Source organism: Microtus ochrogaster, linkage group LG1 (assembly GCF_000317375.1).
Source record: "Microtus ochrogaster isolate Prairie Vole_2 linkage group LG1, MicOch1.0, whole genome shotgun sequence".
Lineage (NCBI taxonomy): Eukaryota > Metazoa > Chordata > Mammalia > Rodentia > Cricetidae > Microtus > Microtus ochrogaster.
In genome coordinates this window covers 44852559-44876214 of record NC_022027.1, presented here as the reverse complement: position 1 = coordinate 44876214, position 23656 = coordinate 44852559, and positions in this window count along the sequence as shown.

The window sequence follows — 23656 nt, the reverse complement described above, 5'->3', positions numbered from 1 at the left end:
CATCACAACTTCTCCACTTTATAAGCGAGGTTCTGCGCAGTGGCATACGGCAAGGAAATCAAAATGAATCCAGATAGGGAAGGAAGAGACTGTGGTTGAAACAAAGGAGTCAAGCTGTTTGAGTTCAGCTAAAATGATCATCTCTACACGAAATCCAACGAATCTGCTAGGGATGAAAGAGGTATCTAGGTCTCAAAGTTCAGAATAGAAGCTCAATATGCAAAGATCTAGTGCTTTTTATATACTAGCAATGAATAATCAGCTACTAGAAATACTTTAGAAGATCAAAATAGCATAAGAGAGCATAAATAAGGATAAAATCTGCCTTGTCACAAGATACGTACATACTCATAAAATCTGTAAAAAAACCTCGACACTAAACCTCTAAATCACTGCTGAAATGAACTAAAGATCTAAATGCATGAAAGGCTATAAAAACAAAAGATAAAAGCACAAAAGGAAAAAGAAACTTCTCAATTCCATCAGGGATGTAAGAGAGTCATACAATGTAAGAGACAGCTCACCTTTAGTGGGTATGGATGGAGTGAAGGATTGGAAAGGCCTTCTTTGGCCACTGTCATTTGAGTTGGGACTTTAGAATTAATAAAAATAAGATGGCATTAGTCTGGCCAGGGGAAAGCGTTCCAGGCTAACCAGTTAGCAAAAGACACCAAAGAGGCTTTAAAATTTAAAATGCGAGGTGGCCTCTGTGCGTGACCAATAGTTCCTGGAGACACTTGCAAGGCTGTCCCAGGAGTGCAGTGTATACATGAACTCACGCTGAAGAGTGACCGGGAGCCGATAAAGTGGAGGGAAGTGTCTAGACCTTTCCTACAAATGTCTGTTGAGAAAGAAGGTAGGAATCAGGATTGGTCCACATAGGAATCAGGATTGGTCCACATGGCAGGATGAGGGAGGAGGGACAGGCTAGACCTGCAGACAGGAGGGCTGGCCAAGAACGGCTTGGACCTAGAGGAGGGCTGACCTGCTTGCCCGACACCTCCTTGCTGGAGTGTGGGAAGAGAAGACGAAATGCACACTACAGGAAACTGAGGTAGTTCACAGCCAATTTACCGATTACTTTGTTATAAGAACTAAGTCAGACAAACGCAAAGAAAAACCAACTGTAAAGAGAGGATTTAGAAGTTCTCTGCCAAGGTCCTCCATGAGCAGCCAGGTTCATACAACTGTGCAAGTGGTTTTAGCTAAGTAATCAGCACATGTTTTTGGAGAATACCATATAAATACAACTCGGGTTATAAAATCAACCACAACCCTACCGTTCCTCGATGGGGTCCTGACGATGGTGTATCTATTCACATACTGCCCATGACACTACACAGTGTCCTGTTTCGGACTCTACTTTCTCACTCCACATAGGCTGGAGTTCCACGAACCAGGAGCCATATGGCAGCTTTTGCTACTGTGTGCTCTCAGTTCTAACACCCTGACCTGCCTGATACATCATTATTAGATTTGCTTTTGTCAATAACATTATAAGTACCAACATTACTCCATGTAGCTGATATTACTTGAAGGCGTTTCAAATGAGTTTATAGTGCCGCTTGGCTTGTATATATTGCCACTCAGTTAGTAATTCCTGCTTTGTCAGAGGCATAATTAAGGTTTTTTACAGTTGATCTAGTTTGGGTACAGTAGTGAAAGCTATTGTTTATTAAATGCCAACTACTGAAAAAAAATGATGTGTTTTACATTCAATTTATCTTTGTCCATCCTATGGGAGAGTAAAATATCTAAGCCTAAATATATTTCTTTGGTATATTTCAAGTTAGTTATTCAGAGAAATTGCAGACCTCTGCAGATACAGGCTCTGAAAGTTGTCCTTTGGTTAAAAAAAGGCGTGCATCCTTCTATGTGGTTGAACAGTGGGTTCAGGCAGAAACTTTTCTGTCACGTATTTTTGCCTCTCCCCTACTCTCTGCCTGGGAGGGTTCTTTATAATAAGAAGTAGATTGGTTACCCGACACCTGATCCAGGTGGATGTTACTGAATGAGGCCTGTGAAGGGCTACAAGGAGGGGCCTGATGGTTTTAGAGGAGGGAGGAGCAGAAACAACGGAGGAGAATGAGAGGAAGACCAGACTCAGGGTGAGATATTTTGGACTCCAACTGATGAGGACATTTTTCTGGTAGACAGAGGTAATCAAGAGTGCTTGTCCCTTTTGAGAGAGCAGAAAAAGAATAAGTGAATTGTTGCTATTGGGTTATCCAGATCGTAGGTCACCACTTACGACGTTGATTGGCACAGCTTTGGTGGCGCAGCAGCATGGTCAGAAGAGGTCTAGATTGGCTTGGGAGACTGGAGAGGCCCCTGCTGCCCTCCAAGGTCTCGAAGCAAACTCCCAGGATCCCTCAGCTCTGGAGGGCCAAGGAGATGGGTGCTTAAAGGGTCTGAGCAAGCGTGAGTTGTGGCAACTGTCATCCTGGAGGAGGGCTCTCATGAATTTTCCAGATCTCCATTATAATTTTATGGGGGTAATTTGTTTTGCTTTGTGGCTTCGTAAGAACTAACACTAAAAGAAAAATGAGAGGCTTTCCAGGGACAGTGGCCGTGACGGCTCGGCGGCAGCACCACGCAGATCCCGAGAAGAGGAACGATAAAGGGCGGGGTGAGGAGAATTTACAGGAAATTGATGAGCTGTGTTTCAAGCCGTTCGCAGTGCAGTAGACGAACAGGATGCTAATGTCTTCCTGGGAGGCTGCTGTTCACCTAGCTACAGGAGGATGGGGCTGGAAATGGCCCGTGAAAGGAGAAATTCACTCCGACTACGGTGGTGGGGGCTATTGGAAGACATGACCCCAACGCTCTTGACATGCTTCTGGCTTTTTATTGGGAATCGTTCTTCAGAAAGGACAGCCTATTCTTGATCTTTTTCTAGGGAGCAATGCTGCAGGGCTCAGCATCATTTGGACCCTGTCTTGGCTGCACAAAGGGAAACGCTGACTTGGGAAAGTATATATAGTTGCCCCTGAAACGGAGAGAGCTGAAAATTTCTATTTTTTTTTAAATTAACTTTGCACTGTATCCTGTTTTGCTCCCACAAAGCTTTAGTTTTATAATTATGTCTATCTCAGCCCAATATTTTAATGCATCCCATTTGTCAGAGCATATCTATTTAGATTGCGAGGCCACAGGATGTCTGGTTGATCAAGAGAAGGCAATTTGTGCTGACATGGTAACTTTGTCCTGGGGTTTCCACAGCACAGTGGTTACAAAGGTGAATGTCTAAACATGACTGACAGTGGACAGGATAATCCAGCCATGGCTGTAGAGTGTGCAGAAGGGACCTCAGGGACCAAGAGCTGAGCTGATAACAAGAGCACAAAGATGTGCCCAGAGCCTGCTCCAACCATGGCAGTCATTACGCAGGCTTTATTTATCAATGAAGATAAAAGGTAAATGGTTTAAGGTTTCTCAAGCACAGTCAGGTTGATAGACCTGTTTAGTGTTGTGGCCTGCAAATAATTTCATGGAGTCCAGAACTCACTTCAGCTTTGGTCAGTATGTGAAGTCCAAATAGGTGGTAGATACAGAGGAATTTTCTGGATAATGCTAAGGAACTGTGTGTGGGAGCAGCTGGGCTCCAGGCCCCTGTTCTGAGCAGACTGACTAGGAGTGCAGGAACTAGCCAGCAGTCTCTGAAAGTGCACCGCCTTGCCGCAGAGGGAAGGTATGGAGTGGTCCTTGTGGATCTTTGGTAAAAGCTCTTGGCTGCCTTCTAAAATACAACCTTTCCACTATTTTAAGAGCACATTTTTTTTTAATGGCTCATTTGAGCTCAAACATTCTTTTGTGTTCAAAGGAAATTCAATGATCAAATTAGTCTTCATTCAAACTTGAAAATGAATACCTGAATCTGGGCATGGTAGATAATGTCTGTAACCTCAGTCAGTGTTCCTCATTTTCTTTATCCATTCTTTAGTTGAGAGGTATCTAGGTTGTTTCCAGGTAATGGCCACTACAAATAATGCAGCTATGAATATAGTTGAGCATATGTCTTTGTAGTATGTTTGAGCATTTTTTGGGTATATGTCCAAGAGTGGTATTACTTGATCCTGGGCTAAACAAGATGACGCCAACTTAAAAGTACTCTTCATTTTTAATTTTGCTTTAATTTTGTCTTAATTAGTTAACTTATTTGTTTTTCTATGTGGGAGTGAGCTGGGACACTTATGCCACCGAATCCCCTGAAAGTCAGAGGACAACTTGTGGGAGTCAGTCCTTTTTGACAATGTATGTGGGTCCCAGGACTCAGACTTGTCTTATATACTCAAGCTACACCCAGTGTGATACACAGATTCCTTCTGTTGCCTGAAGATCAAGATGTAGAACTCTCAGCTCCTTCAGTACTGTGTCTGCCTGCACGCCACCCGCCATGATGATAATCAACTAAATCTCTGAACTCTAAGCCAGTCCCAATTAAATATTTTCCTTCATAAGAGTTGCCATGGTCATGGTGTCTCTTTATGGCAGTGGAAACCCTAAGATATCATCTAGCACATTTTTAAAATTTAAAAGCTTTGGGACTGCAGAACGGCTCAGTGGGTGGAGGTGCTTGCTTCCAGGGCTGACCGCCTGTGTTGGATCCCCAGAACACCTATGGTACAGAAAGGACTGAATCCTACAGGTTGTCCTCATATTTCAAGTATGTGCTGTCACACGTGTGCACACACAAGTGCACAAATACACACCCAGAATGAAAAGTTAAAACCTTTTTGTGTATACATGCATATTCCATTTGGGCATGTACAGATACATGCATATAACACACATGTACATAGATATGTGGAGGGAGGAAAGGGAGGAGATGGGGAGGAGGCAGAGGTCAAGAGGAGAGGGGGAAATTACAGAGTAGAAGAAAGTGAAGTGGAAATAGCAGAGGAGGAGAGCAGGGCACACTTGCAGGTTTACCTTGAATTGGTGATCGTCTGAACAGTATTCTTTATTCTGTGAAGTCACTCGGACAAACATTCTTCCATCTCCGGGTTTGAGAACATTAGGATGCATCTTGAGAACTTGTGGGGGATTTGTCTCAGTTCACCCAGTCTTTGGGATAATTACTTTGGATGATTTTCCTTAATCCTTCTCCTTGGAGATTCTGCAAGGTGCCACATGGTGCCACATTGCTGACGTTCTGCCTGCTTTTTCTAATTGCTTTCTGCTCTGTGCCGCTTTGTCAGGGACCCCGAGGCCAGAAGAGGAATAGTAATTGTCAGCCAGTTTCATGGCCTGTCTTCAGAGAGGCGATGCCATAAACGGGCCCCATCTTCAGAATACTGCAGTGTGTGTTTTGGGTGCCAGATACTGTATTTAGGCTTTTAATACGATGCTCATCTTTCCAAATGCTGGGAGTAAGAGGAGGGATGATGTATTCAACAGCAACGCAGGCATTTGAAAAGTCGGGTCAATTTCCAGTGGTTTCTCAGGAAGACAGGAGCTGCTGAAAATTTAATTTAGTAGAAATGGACATTTCCACTCAAGAGTTATCAAGATGCAAGAACGGAGAGAAAACTCCTGGGAACAGCGTTTCAAACTCACACCCGGTGCGTCAGCCCATGGGAAACAGGCTTCATGCACACGGAAATCAGTTCCACCAGGGCCCCTAGACCACCACACCGGCTGAACTATGGGTGGTGCTGAGTCTTGTCATCCTGGTGAGACAGAGCAGACAGGCACAGTGCACGAAGCAGACTGATTCATTACAGATGTGACCAGCAGGGGCTGCGGAGGCTTAAGAGTCAGTGGTGAGTGGCTCTCCCAAGGCTCAGGCATGATATGAGGCAAATGGACTCCTGATCGTGTGTGTGCGCGTGTGTGTGTAAGTAAAACCCTGAAGAGCTGCCTGCCGTGGGCTTTACATCCTGGGGGCAAGGGTTCCCAGGCTAACGTGGGGTGGGTTGCCCTACTCTAAAGAGGGCAGGGGCAGCACAGGGTTTTCTGGTAGTTCTTTATCTGAGAACATTTTAGTCCATGCACCTCCTACAGTTCTGCCCGAGAACTAAAGGCGTGGATGAGAGCAGGGGAGAGTATGACCATCAGAGAGATGTTTCACAGCCCCTTTCTCAAAGAACAATCCACTCCCTAGACCTAAAGGGCTTTGAAAACAGAGACAAAACACCATTCCTAAAGATCACGAGTCATTGCTCTTTGTTTTTATAATGAAACTGAAAAAAAAAATCTGGTTGTTTTTGAAAGATGTATCAGGAAAGTTTTTGTTTTGCTTTGTTTTTCCCAAAAAGAATTCTGAGTAGGATAGTATATTATAGTGTATCCTTTTTCTACCAACAACTCAATGGCGCTAAGTAATATGTGTGTGTGTGTGTGTGTGTGTGTGTGTGTGTGTGTGTGTGTAGGCATGGGTAGGTGTTAGTGTGTATTAAAGAAAGCTAAGTTTAGCCATTTCCAAGTGTGGGTCTCGTTCTTGGCATATCAGCTTCCATAACTTGGTGTTACTCTGTTGCCCCCGAAGTGGGTGGGGTGCTCTGAGCACCTTGTGTTGTGCTATGGACTTGGAATGCTATTTAAGTTGACTTGAACTCATTTCCTCCAATTTGTTATTAAAGTTTGATGCATGCATTTGCAAATCCAGTTGCTCCTTGAAAAGCCTGAGTTGGCTCTTTCCAATGCCCAGAGCTAATTAAATCTTTTGCTTCACTGCTTTGTGGCTTTGATTGTAAGTAGGATTTAGAGTGTCAGAGCGAGGGACATGTCTGGCATGTGTGCCCAGGCCTGGTATATGCCCTGCTGCTCTTTCCCAGCCCCGGAACCACGCCATTTCTTCCCCCCACACAGAAGATGATGGGTTAATTTCAGCTTTACTCCCTATGACATGCCTCTATTTCTGAAAGGTTTCATGGGTTTGTAACCAGGACTAAGCCCTAGCATCCCCTGACCTGCCTGCATCTTAGAGGCCCCTGTGTGTGAACTGATTATAAAACAACAGAAGGCTAATCAGGAGTTGCTAACATTAGGACTCCCTCACTGTTGGAGGCTGCCATACACACTACAGGTGCTTAACAACGTCTGTTACCTCTGCCTCCTAGACTCCAGTGACAAATCTCAGTCATGTCAACCAGAGATGGATTCCACATTGCCGTTATTGAATGCAGTATACACCAATGTTCTATTCAACAATGGTGATATCCACCAGCCTAAAAGAGAAGCCAGTGTGGCTGTTCTATTGTAAAAGTGTAAGCAGAGGCTTGTCTTGTTCACGCCGTGTCTGCAGCTGGAAGACAGAGTCAGTGACAACCTTATAGACATTAGTGCTGTCGGTGGCCGTGGGGCCCACCCGGAGCACAGCTCTCCATGCTGCCTTCTGAATGGCTTTTCTGACATTTCTTTCTATTCAGATAAAGCTGGGATTCTTGGCTTCAGCGCAGAAAGGATTTTCAGAGTTGGAGTGTTTATTAAGAGACGTAGCGTAGATTTCGCTGTGGAAGTTAATAGGGAGACACAGCCATGGGCTCCACAGTGCAGCTGGAAACTTAAGGACTTCTGGAGCTTCGGAAGTTATAACCATGGGCTTTCTGAGGGATCTTCCTTCCTCTTCTATTTGATAAATGAGACCATAGAATGGTTCCTGAGGGTACCTTGATGGAATTACAATCTGATGAAGTAAAATAATGGGGATCAAGGTTGCACAAGAGGCTTGAGAGATAGTTCTTACTGTAAATGCAGAGGCTTGTGAGATTCCTAGAAAATCTCAGGTTTGCACCCGGAGAGGGAGAAAGACCAGATGTGTTTAGGCCTTAAGCATGGCTCAGCTGTTACTTTACGCCTGTTTGAAATATCCCAGTATAGAAAGAATAGTGTTGCCTTGCGGGTAGCCTGCACAGCAAAACTTGTAAATTGCCTTGGAATTCTTGATCCTCAGCTTGTGAGAGACTTCAACCAGACTATAGGATTAGGAGAGGGGTTCCTTCCCCTCCCTAATGTTCCCTCTCTTTCTATTCTGCCTTGGTACAGAGTGGACAGAGGATGGTGTGCCATGCGACAGTGGCCCGTTAGCTTCCATTATCTGCCACACAGGAGATGCTCAATTGCCTTCCATTTCTATGATGAATGAATGAATGAATGAGCAATGTCCCACTCAGGGTTGTAGATCCTGAGAGGAAGGTAGCCCTGAGCTAGACATCACTACCGTTCAGTGGTTTGTCAAGTTAGGGTTGTTAGCTCTCATTTTCTTTAGAAGTGTGTGGGAGCTGGGGGGTGAATGCTGTGTGCTCTGTCACAGACATGGCTACCCCAAGGTGAGCAGTAAGCCTGCCAATTTACCTGTGAAATAGCCCAGGACTGAGATGAGCAGGCCAGAGAGTGCTTCCTCACTAGCTGAGTCAGGAAGTGAGAGACAAGAGAGAGAAGGGAGGTGTAAGGCAATGCCACAGAGATCTTGGCCTTTGGTGCCAAAGACCGCGTGCACGCCCAGGACACCCAGGATGACAGAGAGACACTGGCTCCCTTTCAGAGTGAAGTGTTGGGAGTGAGAGGGAGGATGTCGGACGACCCCGCTGTGGGCTTCTACCCAGCTTCCTGGGCAAAACAAGGACCGTGTTTCCTTCGGTGTGTTCTTTTCAAAGCCTAAAGAGGATCCAGCTGTTCTGTCTGCAGACTCTTTCTTCTTAGTCTCATGAAAAATGATCTTGGGGTGTTTCAGGGCCTTTTTGTTTTTCCAGGCTGAAGGAGTTTGTGTTTTATTAGATTGAGCAAATGTCTCTTGCAACAATATTGACTCAGATGATGGTAAATGAAGATGTTCTCTCTAATGTTAAGAGTCTGTCACTCATGACATTTAGAACAAGTATAGGCTAGCCATAAATGCCTCCTCCAACACTGCAGACACCAAGAGCAAGTGGATTGGAAAAGCATATGTGCTCTTGGTGAATCTTTTTCCTGTGGAAAACACCATTTTTTGAATTCAGAAGGCGACTGATTTTACGGACTATAAAACACTCTGATTAAATTACAAAAAACCCCAAGTGCTGGCACCTTATTATCTTACTACATAAAAAGATGATAACCATATTTCCCCCTTCCCTTTATTTTAAAGGGTGGTAGGAAATGAACTATTCCCCCCCAGAAAAGATAAAACAGCCTTTACAGTCAAGAACACCACAAGGGAAGTGTTTAGACAAAGCAGGGGGTACAAAGAAAGATTATTTACCACTGTGAATGTGCGCTTCTGAGCGTGCTCGCATGAAGCCACTGCACTGTGAGTGTGAGCTTCTGAGAGTGCTCAGGGAGGCTACTGCACTGTGAGTGTGAGCTTCTGAGCGTGCTAGCATGAAGCCACTGCACTGTGAGTGTGAACTTCTGAGCGTGCTCACGTGAAGCCACTGCACTCTTTACAAAACACGCGCTCAGTGCCCCACAGGTGTTTGGATGCTTGGGTTTCTAATGCTACAATCAAAGCCGCACAAATTCAGCTCCCGGGAGCTGCCTTGTAAATATTCCAGTCCTATAAAACTTTTTCTTGTCGGGACTTCTTTCTTGTTCCCCATCCTAACCTGCCCCTTCACTCCCTGTCATCGTACTTGGTGTCTAAGATTTTAAAGAGTATTTTATCAGCCCTCACTACTGGCACACGGCTCTTTTCCTAGCAGATGGGACGGTGTATTGTATAGCTCTGAGCCTGTGGGTCACATCATTTCCAGGTCTGATCTCTCTCCCACGACCTGTATCATGCAGAGAGCCTCCTGGTAGACTGTTTTCCTGCAAGGCTCTTCCTTCTCTCTCAGCAAGAGCTTAAACAGCGACTTTAAAGAGCATGCCCATGGCCAGTTTTATGGCATTAGGAAAAAATATGGAACGTGTTAAAGGACTGGTTGCTGGCTGAAATAAACTAGGTAGAGATAGACAGGAGATCATATGGGCTAGCTATATTTAATTTTTTTTCTCTAGAAGCTCTTCAGGCCAGAATGTGAAATCAAGTGAACTGTTCAAAAATAATGAGACTTTATTAGGGCATTTGTATACAAGATAGAGATATAAAATATAATTTGTTTTTCTCTGTTGTGGCAAAAATCATCTGCAAATGGAAATAGAAAAATAACATTCCATGTTCCATATCTACAGAACACATAATGGTAATGATAGTAAAATGTGGGTCCTGTAAAAAGAAACCATAAAATTGCTATTGAAAAATATAAAGCAAAAGCTGAAATAATGGGTGGATATATCAGTGCCAAAGAAGAGAGGCTCAAAACCAGAACAATACCAACTTCACCAAGATATTGAAACAGGTGACTGTATAACATTCAGTAAAACTCCAAAAATAGGTTTAACTTTAGAATTGGAAGAAAATGCCTTAAAATTTATAAGAAAAATACTTACGCATAGAGGGCAAAAAATTGATAGAAAAGTAAATAAAGGTGACCATTTCGCACATCAGAATATAGTACAAAGCAAGTTGGTAACAAAGGTCCACCCGCCCTGCCTCCTGGGTACCTGGATGCATAAACAATAGTTACAAAATATGTATTTTCTGCATGTACTATGCAGGCTAAGTTTTCTCTGAGGGCTGAAATAATTAAGCCTTGCAATTCATTGTAGGTAAAAAGGATTCTATTTAATAAATGGATCTGGCACAACTGTCCATTCATACAGAGGAAAATAAAACATCTCTCACAATAGATACACATGTGCCTTCCAGCTTCAAAGTGTGACTGTTAAAAAGTTTTTTTTTTTTAAAAAAAAAAAAACAGGGCTCTTCTGTGAAAATAAATTGAACAGGGACCAAAGATTTCTAGCCCCCAGGAATGAGGGAGCAGAGGGATGAGAGAGATGGTCTGGAGGGCATTTGGAGGACAGAGATGTGAGTCTATCAGGAGAGACAATCTGGAGCAAGGTTACCAAGAGACAAACTGACTAATAGCCTTTTCGGAAGCAAAACTGTTCTATGAGCTACGTTCTCCCTTGGATAGAAATAATTTGAATTTTTGATGGAGAAACCTCTACAAGTTAGCAAGAAAATGTGCAGAGTCCGGATCCTAATTCACAGCCAACAGCAAGTAGGTAGTGGTTCCTCTCCTTGTCTTGGGGGTGATGTCAGTAACACAGCCACAAACCCCTCATTTAATGCCATAGTCAGACAATGAAAGGGTACATATTTCTTTTTGTATTTCCAAGGATATTCCACTATCCAATAGCTGAATATTAATATAGGTAGGACAATGAATTGAATGTAGACAACAAGGCAATTTTAAAAAAATTGCCTTGGAGAAGATCTAAGAGACACCTACACACCTCTTCTGGGAGAAAGGAGACTGTAAGGAAGATATGTTCAGGGGCTATTTTATCACAGACTGGGGCCTAGGAAGATGGCTCGGTGTGGAAAGCATTTGCCATGCCAGTGTTAGCACTGGAGTTTGAATTTCCAGAACCCATGCAAAACCGGGTGCAATGTTGTAGGTCAGTAATTCCAGAGGTCCTTGGCAAGGTTGGTGGCAGAGGCAGGAGAATTGCTGGAACCTTGTAGTCAAATTAGCCTTCTGTATGTAGTAGGGAGCAATAAGAAAAGCATGTTCCCCCAAAAGGTGGAAGGCAAAGACAGACATACTAGATTGTTCTCTGACTTCCACATACATGCTCTAGCATGTGTGAATGGGTGACCTTGCACATACATGATCATAAACATTCACATGTACATGCATGTATATTCACTGACCATTCATACAGAGTATATGTATGGTCATATGTTGTCCATGCATGTATATCGTATACACACATACAGGAAGAGTTTTTAAAAACCATAGGCTATATAAAGCTGAAAAAAGCTTTTAATATACAATTACAATAAACCAATCAATAAATAAGGAATCAATTTGGAAAGAGCTCTATAAGGATGAGGATGAGCTAAGACTTTCTATATGAAGGGTCCCTACAGAATGACCAGAAGATGAACATTAAGGGGGGAAATGGACAAAAGAATTCCAGAGGCAATTCAGGGAGGAACGAAGAGGATGTTCAAACCTACAGCAGGCCAAGGAAACTCCAAACAAGAAGGGGGATAACAAGATCTGACAGAGGCCAGGCCTCTCAGGCACAATCCATAGCTGCTGGGCACGCAGGCAATAGCTTCACCTTTAGCGGTAGAAACAGGAATTGTTACAGTCATTTTGAAGACAAATGAAAATTATTGTCAAAATAAAAGTACCTATAATTTCCGATCCAGCAGCTATCAATCGGGAGAGACGGTCAGAAATAAAAGCCCCAGGTCTAAGAATGTGAATTAAGGGTGTTTATTACTGCATTGGCTGGGCAAAAACAGACAGAAATGAGCGTCTAGCCACAGGAAATACTAAACGAATTGTGGAACGTTTTCTCCATGTGATATTATGCTCCCACTAAATGAAAAAGAATTGGGCTCACACCATGGAACTGGAAAGGATTTCCATAAATTACTGGATGAGAAAAAGAAGACACAGAAAAGCCTATAAAATAGGATCTCATTTTTATAAAAGACAAAAAAGTGTGGTCACTGCCACATGTTTACATATGTGTAATATAAGCATGAAACCGAATGCAGAAAAATGAGTGTCCCAGGTAGTTACCAGGGAGAACAATGAGGGGAGGAAGAGAAGGAAAACAGAATAAAGCAGAAACATGAGACAGAAAACCTGCTGTGGAAGTAGCTCTGGCAGGGCTGGTTCTGGATGCTTTTTGAGAAATTTGGGTTTAAATATATTGTGAAAGAAAAACATTTTTTGAAAGGATCCTGACTCATAGGAGAGAAAGATATTCACGCAACAAAGACAATGAAGGGGAAAAGAGAGCGGGGCAACCAAAAAAAGGGAGGTGAATGACTGTTACAGATTCTAGACACAAGCTCTCTGCTGTAGACACAAGGATTCATGGCCAATACCTGCATGAAGCCCTTAGGCTGAGGCTTTGGGCTGTGGGAGCCTTCCTTCCCTGTCCAGTAAGGACTTAGATTCCAGTGACTGACAAAACTTACAGGTAAGCCTTTTTCTTTTGGCCATGCTAGAGATCAGACCCAGGACCTCATGTAATCTAGGCAAGTGCTCTGTCACCCAGCTACCACTTAGCTCAGGAGGAGGAAGTTTAGGGGGAGGATTGGGGAGGGTGGCATGGAGTGGTGGAGACTCCGATAAGGAAGGGTTCAGAAGGTAAGGCAGAGCTTCAGAAGTTGATGATGAGGCAGCATGGCAATGTGACTAGATTCTGAAAACACAAGCGGCCTTGAGTTGGTCCAAATTCCTCTGGTGTAATGACCCCGACTCTGACATCTCCGTGCCTGTAAAGACAGCTGTGCACCATCACAAAAGAAAAGAAGCGTAGTGGGAACATTTGGATGAGTAACAAAGGCTGGTAGAGGTGAACATGGTAGGCTGCTTGGATGATCCTTGTCTAGCCTGGGAAGGGTCTTGTGGCAAAAGCAGGTCAAACAGTGAAGTGAGTCTGGACTGTCCTGGGGAGAGATCACTGTTTTCACCGAATGAAATGCCCCAGTACTCCATGGGGCATGGCTCTGGCAGGCTGGGTTCTCAGGAGTGAGAAGTGTCCTTTCTTTCTTCATACTCCTGTTCATCTTGTTGGGAGGCATCATCACCAAGAGGTTAATACCGATCGCTGCCCAGGGAGCTCAATAACACTTCAATTTTTCTCCCCAGGGAAGTATAGAATACTCACTTTTCATAAGTTTCCTTATAATGATAATGTTTTGAAGTAAAATTTAAAAGCAACACACGCTAATAGTGGCATTTGTAAGCATTTGGAAGTGGATAAAAATAAAAGTGTCCTGTCATCTTACACTAAGTCATTACTGTTTGCTGTGCCCTGTTTCTGCCTTTCTTTTCTGTCCATCCAATCATTTGACAAGCATTTATTGTGAATCTGTTATTTGTTGTGTGTTATGATGTGATTGGGTAAAGCAGTGACTTGGCATGTATATTAAAGATTTATTACTTATTTTTAAACTCTGGTAATCATATTGAAGATACAGCTAATATCTGGCTGTTTTCATAAACCCTGACCATGCAGTGAATGAATTTCTCCAAAGCAGGCTTTGTAAACAGCAGGTGCAATGTATACATGTAGTGCTTCTGATGGATAATCCTGCCTCTACCTCCTAGATTTTGAGTGGGTGACTTCATCTTCTAGGAGACCTAGCTCTTGAGTATTCCAGAGTGAGCCCTAGAGTCATGCTGAACTGAACTACGCCTTCCCTCTGAGTGTTGGGATTTGGTTTGGGTGAGAGTAATTAGCATTTCCTGTCTAGGAATGAAGATGAGACTTTTGTCACCTCTCCTGTTGGGTAGACAGACGATAACAAGACTAAAGAGTGAGCCAGGCATTGGTGGCACACGCCATTAATCCCAGTACTTGGGAGGAAGAGGCAGGCCAATCTCTATGAGTTTGAAGCCAGTCTGGTCTACAAAGAGAGTTCTAGGACAGCCAGAGCTGTTACACAGAGAAACCCTGTCTCAAAACAAAACAAAACAAATAAATAAATAAATGAAATCCCTTAATCATGCAAAGTTTTATGAAACTGTGAAAATAGAAGACGGAGAAGAGAAACTCAGAGGCTTGTGGGGGGAATGACGAGTCGGAAGGGTCTGGGAGCCTGGGGAGAAAGAGAGAGATGAGCATGTGATGGCTTGTGGGAGAGGATTAGGTGTCTGATCTCGCTTTCAGAGCAGACGTGTAGGAACAGCTGTGGCGCGCCAGCATCAAAGGCCACAGGCAGCCCAGTGACTAGACCCGCACCGGGAATGTCATGGTACTAATGAGTTCCACTCACTTCTAAAAATATGCATCAACTCTGGGAGGAAGCTGAGCTATTTGACCCTCTTCTCCCATCACTGCCAGCTCCCTGCATTTGGTCCTGTGGGAAGGGCAAGGCGATTCCCACGCTGAGTGACAAGGCTGTAGCAGCTGGTTTCAGAGGCCCCCGCACATCTCCGTTTCTGCTTGTGTTCGGCAAGGCGCTGTCTGTGGTCTCAGGCGCCTCAGCAGCAGGTCATGCTCTGCCTGTTTATTCTTTCTCTGCAGAATTATCCAAGTTTTTGTTCCCACTGTGGGTCAGAATTTCTAGTTCCATATGCTAGGTATGTGGCTGGAGACGCTGGCCAGACCCAGTATCTATACCTGTCAGAGTTGCTTCAGTCGGGAGTCCCTAGCACAACGCAGTTGTCATAAGAAAATGAGGCAATGTGTTGTTTTATTTAGTACAGGATCCCAGGGAAACTTTAATTTTAGTGAAGACTAAACCCAGAGCTATAAATAGTTTCACTAGGGAGGTATGAGAAGACCTGGATGCCAGCCAGGACAAACTAAGAAAGGCCCATCAGTGTCTCCCAGATTCTACTGGGCGAAGACAGCTTTGACGTTTATCTTTTGGTGCAGGGTTTTAGTATTTAGCCCAGGCTGTTCTAGAATTCACAGTCCTCCTGCTTCTACCTTCTGAGGGCTGGTATAACTGGTGGGTGCCAGCCCACCTGGTTCAGACCATTGTTCTGAGCGCATCGCTGGTCCACACGAGAGCGCAAGGGCTAGTTGGCAGGATAAATGTTGTGATGGACACTGAGCACATGCTACAGAGCACACGGATAGGCCCCAGTCCAGCAGAGAGCAGAGTAGGGCCACGAGCCTCTTCACAGAGCCAGGGACATTTAAGCATAGCATGTGTTTCAGTGAGATTAGGGAGATGGCAGGATGTCAGACCTATTTCTCATGTGAAACTGTCATCTAAGAATGGTAGTGTCTCTAGTCGGAAACAGAAAGAAAGACGGACATGTGATCAGCACACAGAGACACATGCATATCTAAGGACCGTATCAGAACATTCAAGATGTATACATCTCTCTTCCCTGTCTTCTGGTGTTAAGAAGTAAACAACTCAGTGGTTTCATGAAGTCCCTGAAGCTGACCAATTCCTAAGCCGCTTCATCACCAAGCATACACAAGCCATAAGGACTGGGACTGAGCAGATCTCTAGGCTGCTCCTCCACCAAGCATACGCAAGCCACAAGGATTGCTCAGAGATGCTGTCAGACAAGCTGAGCTGCTAGAAGAAGCAGTGGAGCCTCCTGGTAGAAGTTCAAACTAACTTGAGCTAACCAGGAAGGATGCCCTAACCCGCTGAGTTGCCTGCAGGCTGTGCAGTGTGCTCCAGGTTCCCAGCCTTTGTGAGCTGTCACCCATGCTGGGGTGAGCTTTGGTGATAACAGCTGTCTTTGTGTCCTTTCTGCACCTGGAAGTAACCCCTCATCCGTACTGGATTTTCCAAGCTAAACTTTGGTAATAGCCTTACCTCAGTCTGTTGTCAGTACCACGCCTGGATGAGTAGGTGTTTGCTTAGGTGTCCAAAGGAACAGTATCACAGGAGAGTGAGCTTTGTCAGTTCCCTAAACTCTTACCAGTTACACCGGGCTGTGGCATCCACCTGCACAGGAGTGTTTTATCTTGAGGAGCACAATCCTCAGCAGGTAGAAGTGTGCGCATCACTTGTAGATAATCAAAAGTTAATGTAACCAGAGCTTTGGGAAATTCAAAAGAATCAGAAATGAGACAACAAACTCATGGCATAACCATACATGCCCATGACCTCAGGATAAAGTAGACTTTTACCTATTTGGAGAGTTCATGGTTTTGTATGCCAGGTTTCTTCCTCACTCCCACTGTCTCCCCACCCACGTTTCTTGCTTGTGACAACTCTTACAGGATTTGACTGGCCTGCTTATGATAGATGTTTTGCGCGCGCGCGCGCACACACACACACACACACACACACACACACACACACACACACACACCTACCTCTTTTCCCTTATCAGATTGCTCCATTGAAAAGCACCTTTTTTCAACCTCGATTTGAGATAATTGTAAGTCACCATATAAATTGTAATGCTGGAAATTATCATTGTGGTATTCCAAATTTAAAATTATTTAGCTTGGTTTCAAGCTAGAGCATCATCATACACCATCTTTCCTTTCCTTCTCTGGGTTGGTATTCAAAGAATGGAGAATGTGTGGCCTTTTCAAATAACCTTAGTAAAGTACAAAACATCACAGAACTCTGAAACACTGAAAAAAAAAAAGTTAAGCCCTTTTCAAAGACATCTGTGGGGCAGACAATGGAAGCCAGGATTATTCTTTGGTCCTCAGCCCTGCCCCCTGCCCCATCTGTTGAGGAGGATGTGTTAACAGAACAGAAGAGGCATGGACATATGCTCGGATGGTTTCACTAAGCCAGAATCAACTTTTCAGTCATATCTCCTCTTAGCCTGCCAGACCCACATTTGTAGACAAGAGTATCAAATGTACACCAAGCTGTTATCATGCAAGATACAATTATAATTTTCAAACTCTCACGGACAAATCTTTTGCCATCAGCTGATGCCTACACGTCTTGTGGTGGAGGCAGTGGTGGTGGTGGAGGTAGTGGTAGCAAGGACAGTCTTTGTGTGTGTGAGCGTGTACCCCCAGCTAAACCTTGTAGCAGATGATCTCTGGGCACTGAGCCTCCTTAGGGAGGACATCCTGTAGCAAAATAGCTTGAAATTCAATCAATAGATTGGTGCTGTCGTCCGCTTCCTCCTTCCTTTTCATGAGCTGGAGAACAGTCTTCCATTAAGCCGCACAATTGCATTTGAGTCAGATAAAGCCCTTCTTGAGAATGTTATCCCCGCCCCCCCTTACTCTGTCAGCACAGATGCTGCCGAACCTTCCTGGAGCCTCATTCATAGACCGGTGTGGCTGTTTTTCCTCTCTGTTCTTTCAGGTGATGACAGTATTGAATGGGGTTGGCAGAGACAAGAGAAGTAACATCAAAAGCCCCCTCTCCAGTCCCTGATGGGTGATGCTACCCTGGCACATTTTACTGTGGCAGCCAGCAGTTGCTACCTGCTTTGACGATTCTGAGAAAGTCTGTGTGCTCCTAACATGCCATGTTTGTGGGTAGTAGCCTCAGTTGTCACAGGGGTTCACCAGGACACAATAGTTCCCTGCCTGATGTTTGTTTTAGTGGTGATGGGACAGAGACACAGCTCCATGCTCTCATTCTCATCGACCTGAGGAGTACCCCTATTCTTCCATGAACCTCAGCTCAGACCCAGCTATGACAGAGAAAAGAATTTCAGGACAAGCCGGTTTGAGGAAGCATTGGAGACTTTATGAAAGATTAAGCATGAGGGCTAAGAAAAAGAAAGATGGTCAGGAAGAAAGACAGACCCAATGTGGGCATGGGCCTTCCGAGGCAGGACAGCAGAAAGTGAGACATAGTCAACTTCCAGGGTGGCTTTCAAGACAGAGTGGTTTCGGGATCTTAGCAGTGGTCATGTACACCATTTTTGGTGTTCCTCGAGTTATTGCTGGAAAGACCCTCCCCTTTATCCCTTTCCTGATAAGGGAGGTTACCGACTGGTTCCCCAAGTGCTTGGGTGGAATAATAATCTGGTAAGGTATAACTAGAAGCCACAGTGGCTGTACAAAGGTTCAATATATGTTGTTTTTCTATACATAAGGTTTCTGGTAAGATTCCTAGAAAATAGCATGCTTGTAGCTAAAGAGAGAGGGAGGATTCTGACAACTGGGATGGAAGTTTGTAACTAAGTCCACCGAACATGCTTGCATTTAGGAATGGCTGCCCCAGAGCCTCCTGAGTGGAGCACATGTGTTCAGCCACTCTGTACAACCCTTTTCATGGCCACCACCCTCACCAATGCCACCACTGACATCCATTGCCGTGACTTATGGAGCAAATTGAAATGTCATAGGCTTTGCAGGAAAAACTGAAAATATTTGATTTAATCCTCACCACAAATATCTGAGGTACATGTTATTATTTCCAATCTCTGTGGTGGGAAAGCGGTGTCTTTAATAAATGTCAAGCAATATGTCACCAGAAAGGAGCTAGTGAACACTAGAGCAGAATTGGAACCGCGTCAAAGCATCCCCATGGCAGAGCGGCAGCATCAAAGGGGAAGTCAAGGAGCTTGGTCAAAAATCACTCCATCAGGCAGCCATGCTACACACGCGAGTCACGTGACACACGAGGATCCAAACGTAGATGGCGGTGCTCTACCAGTGCACAGCTATTGTCCCTGTGATGCTGGCTGATGTAAACCCAGTACGTTTGCTACCAAGGAACTGTGCTTTTTAGAAAGATCTTGAGAATATCACTTGAGAAATCTCAGAGAATTCTCTGAAAGATGAAGTTGCTACTTATGGATATCTATTTGCAAATGTCAACAAATATTTAATGCCCTGAATCCTTCTAAGGTCACGGCCTTGTTCGAGATAGAGTGTGGAGGAGCGTGCACTGTTAGAGACAGAGCGTGGAGGAGCGCCTGGAATCCCAGCCGCAAGCCTGCCTGTGTGTGGAGAGCTACGGTGCTCCCTCCCGTTTCATACGCTGGTCTGGAAACGAATTTCACTCAAGATTCTGCTCCAGCCAAGAGCTCCGCAACCTCACATTTTCTGAGATAGAAACCTGATGAATTAACTGCGAATTGACAGCGGTCCAAACTCCTTTATGGCAGTGTCTGTTTCCCCATGCTTTTTCTGGCAGTAACATTTGTTACTCTCTAAATAGTTCGGTCTGTTTCTCAAAACAGTTCAACTCTTAAAGCGGGGTCCACACATTTGTCTTGCCGTTCTTACATGTGCTGCCATGGCAGAGAGTGCTGAGGGGGAGGGGCTTTGTCAGGTGTGCGCATGCACATTAATGCAGCTGTAGCTAAGGAAGTGTGCACCAAGCTGTGAGCAGTAGCAGCGCGCGTATCTCGGGAGGGCATGGTTGCTATTTTCTTTGTGCGTGCGTGCGTGCGTGCGTGTGTGTGTGTGTGTGTGTGTGTGTGTGTGTGTGTGGTACCTTGATGTGGAGAGCACAGCAGGATATTTGGTGTCATCTACAGCTCTCTCTACCTTATTACTTTGAGACATGATCTCTCCCTGAACTGAACTGCCATTTTGGCTAGGCTGCCCGCCCAGGGAGTTCTTGAGATCTGCCTGTTTTTACCCCCTGATGCTGGGGTTCCAGGCTAGAGCAGTCATGCCCTGCATTTTCGCATAGGTGCTGGGGACTCACACTGAGGTCCCCAAGTTTGTAGTGCAGGTGTTTCACCCACCGAATCACCTCCCTTGCCTCTGCTTTCTGTTCTCTATTATTGCTTATTAGTATTTTCTATAGTGAATTTGAATTTCTCCCCAAAGAAGGCAGGGCATGATAGCACACCTTTGTCATCCTGGAACTCAGCAGGCAGTCACAGAGGGGTCACTCACATTTGGGGGTCAGTCTGTTCTCCACAGTGATATCTAGAACAGCTAGGGCTATTTAATGATAGCCCTATGTCCAAAACAAAACAAAGTGAAAAACTTAAACGCAAAGCAAGACAAGACATATTAACCCTTGGGAGTAGGCAGTAAGAAGGGACAAGGGGTTGGTGAGATGAACTGGAGTAACTGAGGTATAAAGCAATTGTGTACCTTGACTCCGAAGCCCAAAGAGCACAGCTGCAGCCCAGACTCACTTCCCTTCTCTACAGGGCCGTCCTTGCTTCCTGGCTTTCCATGAGAAATCCTTAACACCTTGCCCCGTGCTCCATTATCTTGGGATAGAGACCTAACCCTTTGCTGCCATGTCAGCTTCTCAGCTTGGAAAAGTTTCCGTGCACATTTTTCTTGTCTCTCCATAGTCTGAGCCGACAATGTGAACTCCGTCAGAGGTCCCTAAGGGAATTGCTGGTAAAGTTCCCAGGGAGGAACTTTTGGGAAAGATTTTCTTCCTTCTAAAAACAGATGGACAAGGGGGGAAAAAGCCCCCAGATCTTGCTTTTTCTTTGCCTTTTGATGTAATTGAGATGTTGCAGTATTCTTGATCCACAGTTTGACAATGAAACCCAACTTACTATAATCATAGACCAGTAAGATGAAAAATTGATGACCATGGTAATATGATCGTGCACCAAATATTCTCCAAGTTCTTTGCCTCTAGGTTTCTTAACCCTTGGATTAGTAAACAAAATTCTTTTTGTGTGTGCATGTACGAACATTTGCATATGTCCATGTGGGCGTATGTGTGTATGTGAATATGGAGACTACAGGCCAACCTTGGGTGTAGTTCCTCAAATACCATTCCCTTGTTATGTTTTGGGGGGGGCTACGGTGTGCAGGGCAGGATCTCTTTTGGAGCTTGCTAAGCAGGCTAGGTAGTTTTGTCAGTGAGCCCCAGAGATCTGCTTATCTCTTTATCTATATTTGCATTTATGTATGTATGTATGAATCTATCATCTATCTATCTATCTTCTATCTAACTATAATCTATCTATTATCTATCTATCATCTATATATGTATGTATGTATCTATCTATTATCTGTCTCTCTATATCTATCATCTATATATATGTATGTATGTATCTATCTATCTGTCTATCATCTATCTATAATCTATCATCTATCTATCTATCTATCTATCTATCTATCTATCTATCTATCTATCTATCTATCTATCTATCCATCATGCATGGACATGTGCATATTATGGGGCACATGTGGGGTCACAGGACTCAGAATCAGTTTTCTCCTTTCTATCATGTAGGTTCTGGTGATTTCATCATCAGGCTTGGTGGCAAGCCCCTCTACCTGCTGAGTCATAGTGACTGTCCGCATACTCAGCTTTTACAAGGGGAATTCTGGGAATTGAACTCATCCCAGGTCTTTGTGCTTGTGTGGCAAACAATCTTCTAACTGAGTTAAGTCTCCAAGCAAGTTCTTTAAGCCGTTTTTTAATTATGTATTCTCATATAATCCTTTCCTCCTCCTCAGTTAAAGCAAAAGTGTCTCTGGGTATCAGAGCATACAGTTCTGTCCCCAGGACGCAGGCTGACACCACGTGCTCTTCATTCCCTTTGTCTGCTTGGACCCCAGCTGACTGCGTGTTGAGTCCCACAGATGAGATCCGTAGGGAGAGGAAGGGGTGGGAGGGGAAGGGACGGGATCTTTTCACTTATGTTATGTAGAACATATTGCTCCAATGTTTTTCCACTGCGAGATCCAAAGCATTTGGTGTTTAGAGGATCTTGGTGGGACACAGTCCAAGGCCATAATGGAACTTAAGAAATACCAGTATTTAATTGCATCTAATTAAAATGGTTCCTAATTTCTTGCAGTATTATATTAAGAATATACCCAGGCCAAGCTTATAGGAGTATTTTTATCTGTCAATTGAGGCATACACGGTGGTACAGTGTTACTATTAATAGGGTGATATTGATGCTAATTTTAAAATGTTAACTACAGCAGTACTTCCATTTATTAGAAAATTTAAAAGAAATCACATGTTCGATGCTTATACAAGACTTAGCCCACATACTTCTCTGAGGTCCTCCACACAGCATGGGGTTGTAAGGTTCATCTGATAAAGAGGTTGGTTCAGTGCCCACTGAGGAAGGGGAAGCAACATTGGACTGGAAGAATAAGCCACAGTTATTATTTAGTGTGAGCGGGCAAATGGGGCTGAGTTTGTTTCCTTAAGAAAAATGTCAGGGTGTTGAAGATATGGCTCAGCGGTGAAGAGCACTGGCTGCTCTTGCAGAGAACCAGGGTTTGAGTTCCAGAACCCACATGGTGGCTCACAACTATCTAGTTTCCTCCTCTGACCCCTATAGGCACCAGGCACGCTTGTGGTGCACAGATATATATGCAGGCTGGTCTACATTGAAAGACCTAGGCTATCCAGGGATATGTGGAGGGACACTGTCTCAAAATCAATAGCAACAACAATAACAACAGAAAGAAAAATGTCAAAGTGGACGAGTCTTTGCCTTTTATTTCTCTCTTGCACCCTCTTCTCATTCCAGCACGAAGGATGTTTGGTGCTGCTACACCAGAATGCCACAGACAAATTCATAAAGGTAGAAACCCAGTTCTTCTCCTTTGAAGGCCTGGAAGTCTATGATCTAGGGGCTTACATCTGACAAGGGCAGAAGGACCAAGAATGTGAGAGGTCAATAGGACCTGAATTTCCTTTTTAACAGACCTGCTCTTTTGATAATAAACTTACGTTCATTAAATATTATGAATTTATTCCTGGCGAGTGTCTTCTGACTTAATCACTCCTTAAATATTCCACATTTAGCACTGTTTTGTGTCTATGCTGGAACTTGGGAATCTGGAGAAGGGGACACCTTCAAACCATAGCATCTCTTCACTCCCTGTTTGTACTTTATTAATAAATGTAATTAAAATGTAATTCACCAATAAAAGGACTCGCAGAGGAGTAACATATGGTGTAATGGTGTGTGTGTGTGTGTGTGTGTGTGTGTGTGTGTGTGTGTGTGTGCTTAAAAATATTTAGATGTAGCCCTGTTGTAGTTTAGGCCAGAGGCTGAGACATGACCTTTATATTCCGGTGAATAGTCATTTGTAAGTTCAGCAACTGGCTCTCAGCATCATGGCATCAGGCCAGGTTCTGGGCACCAAGAGACAGAGGATTCAGTGGCTCAGGACACACTGTGCTGCAGATTAGACTGCCTGCTTCCCTGTTTTCTCAATGACAAATGTTACTCAAACCTCCTTCAAAGTCCTGTGGGTAGGAATATTATGAACAGAATGTGGTGTGTGTGTGTGTGTGTGTGTGTGTGTGTGTGTGTGTGTGTGTGTGTGTGTATGTGAG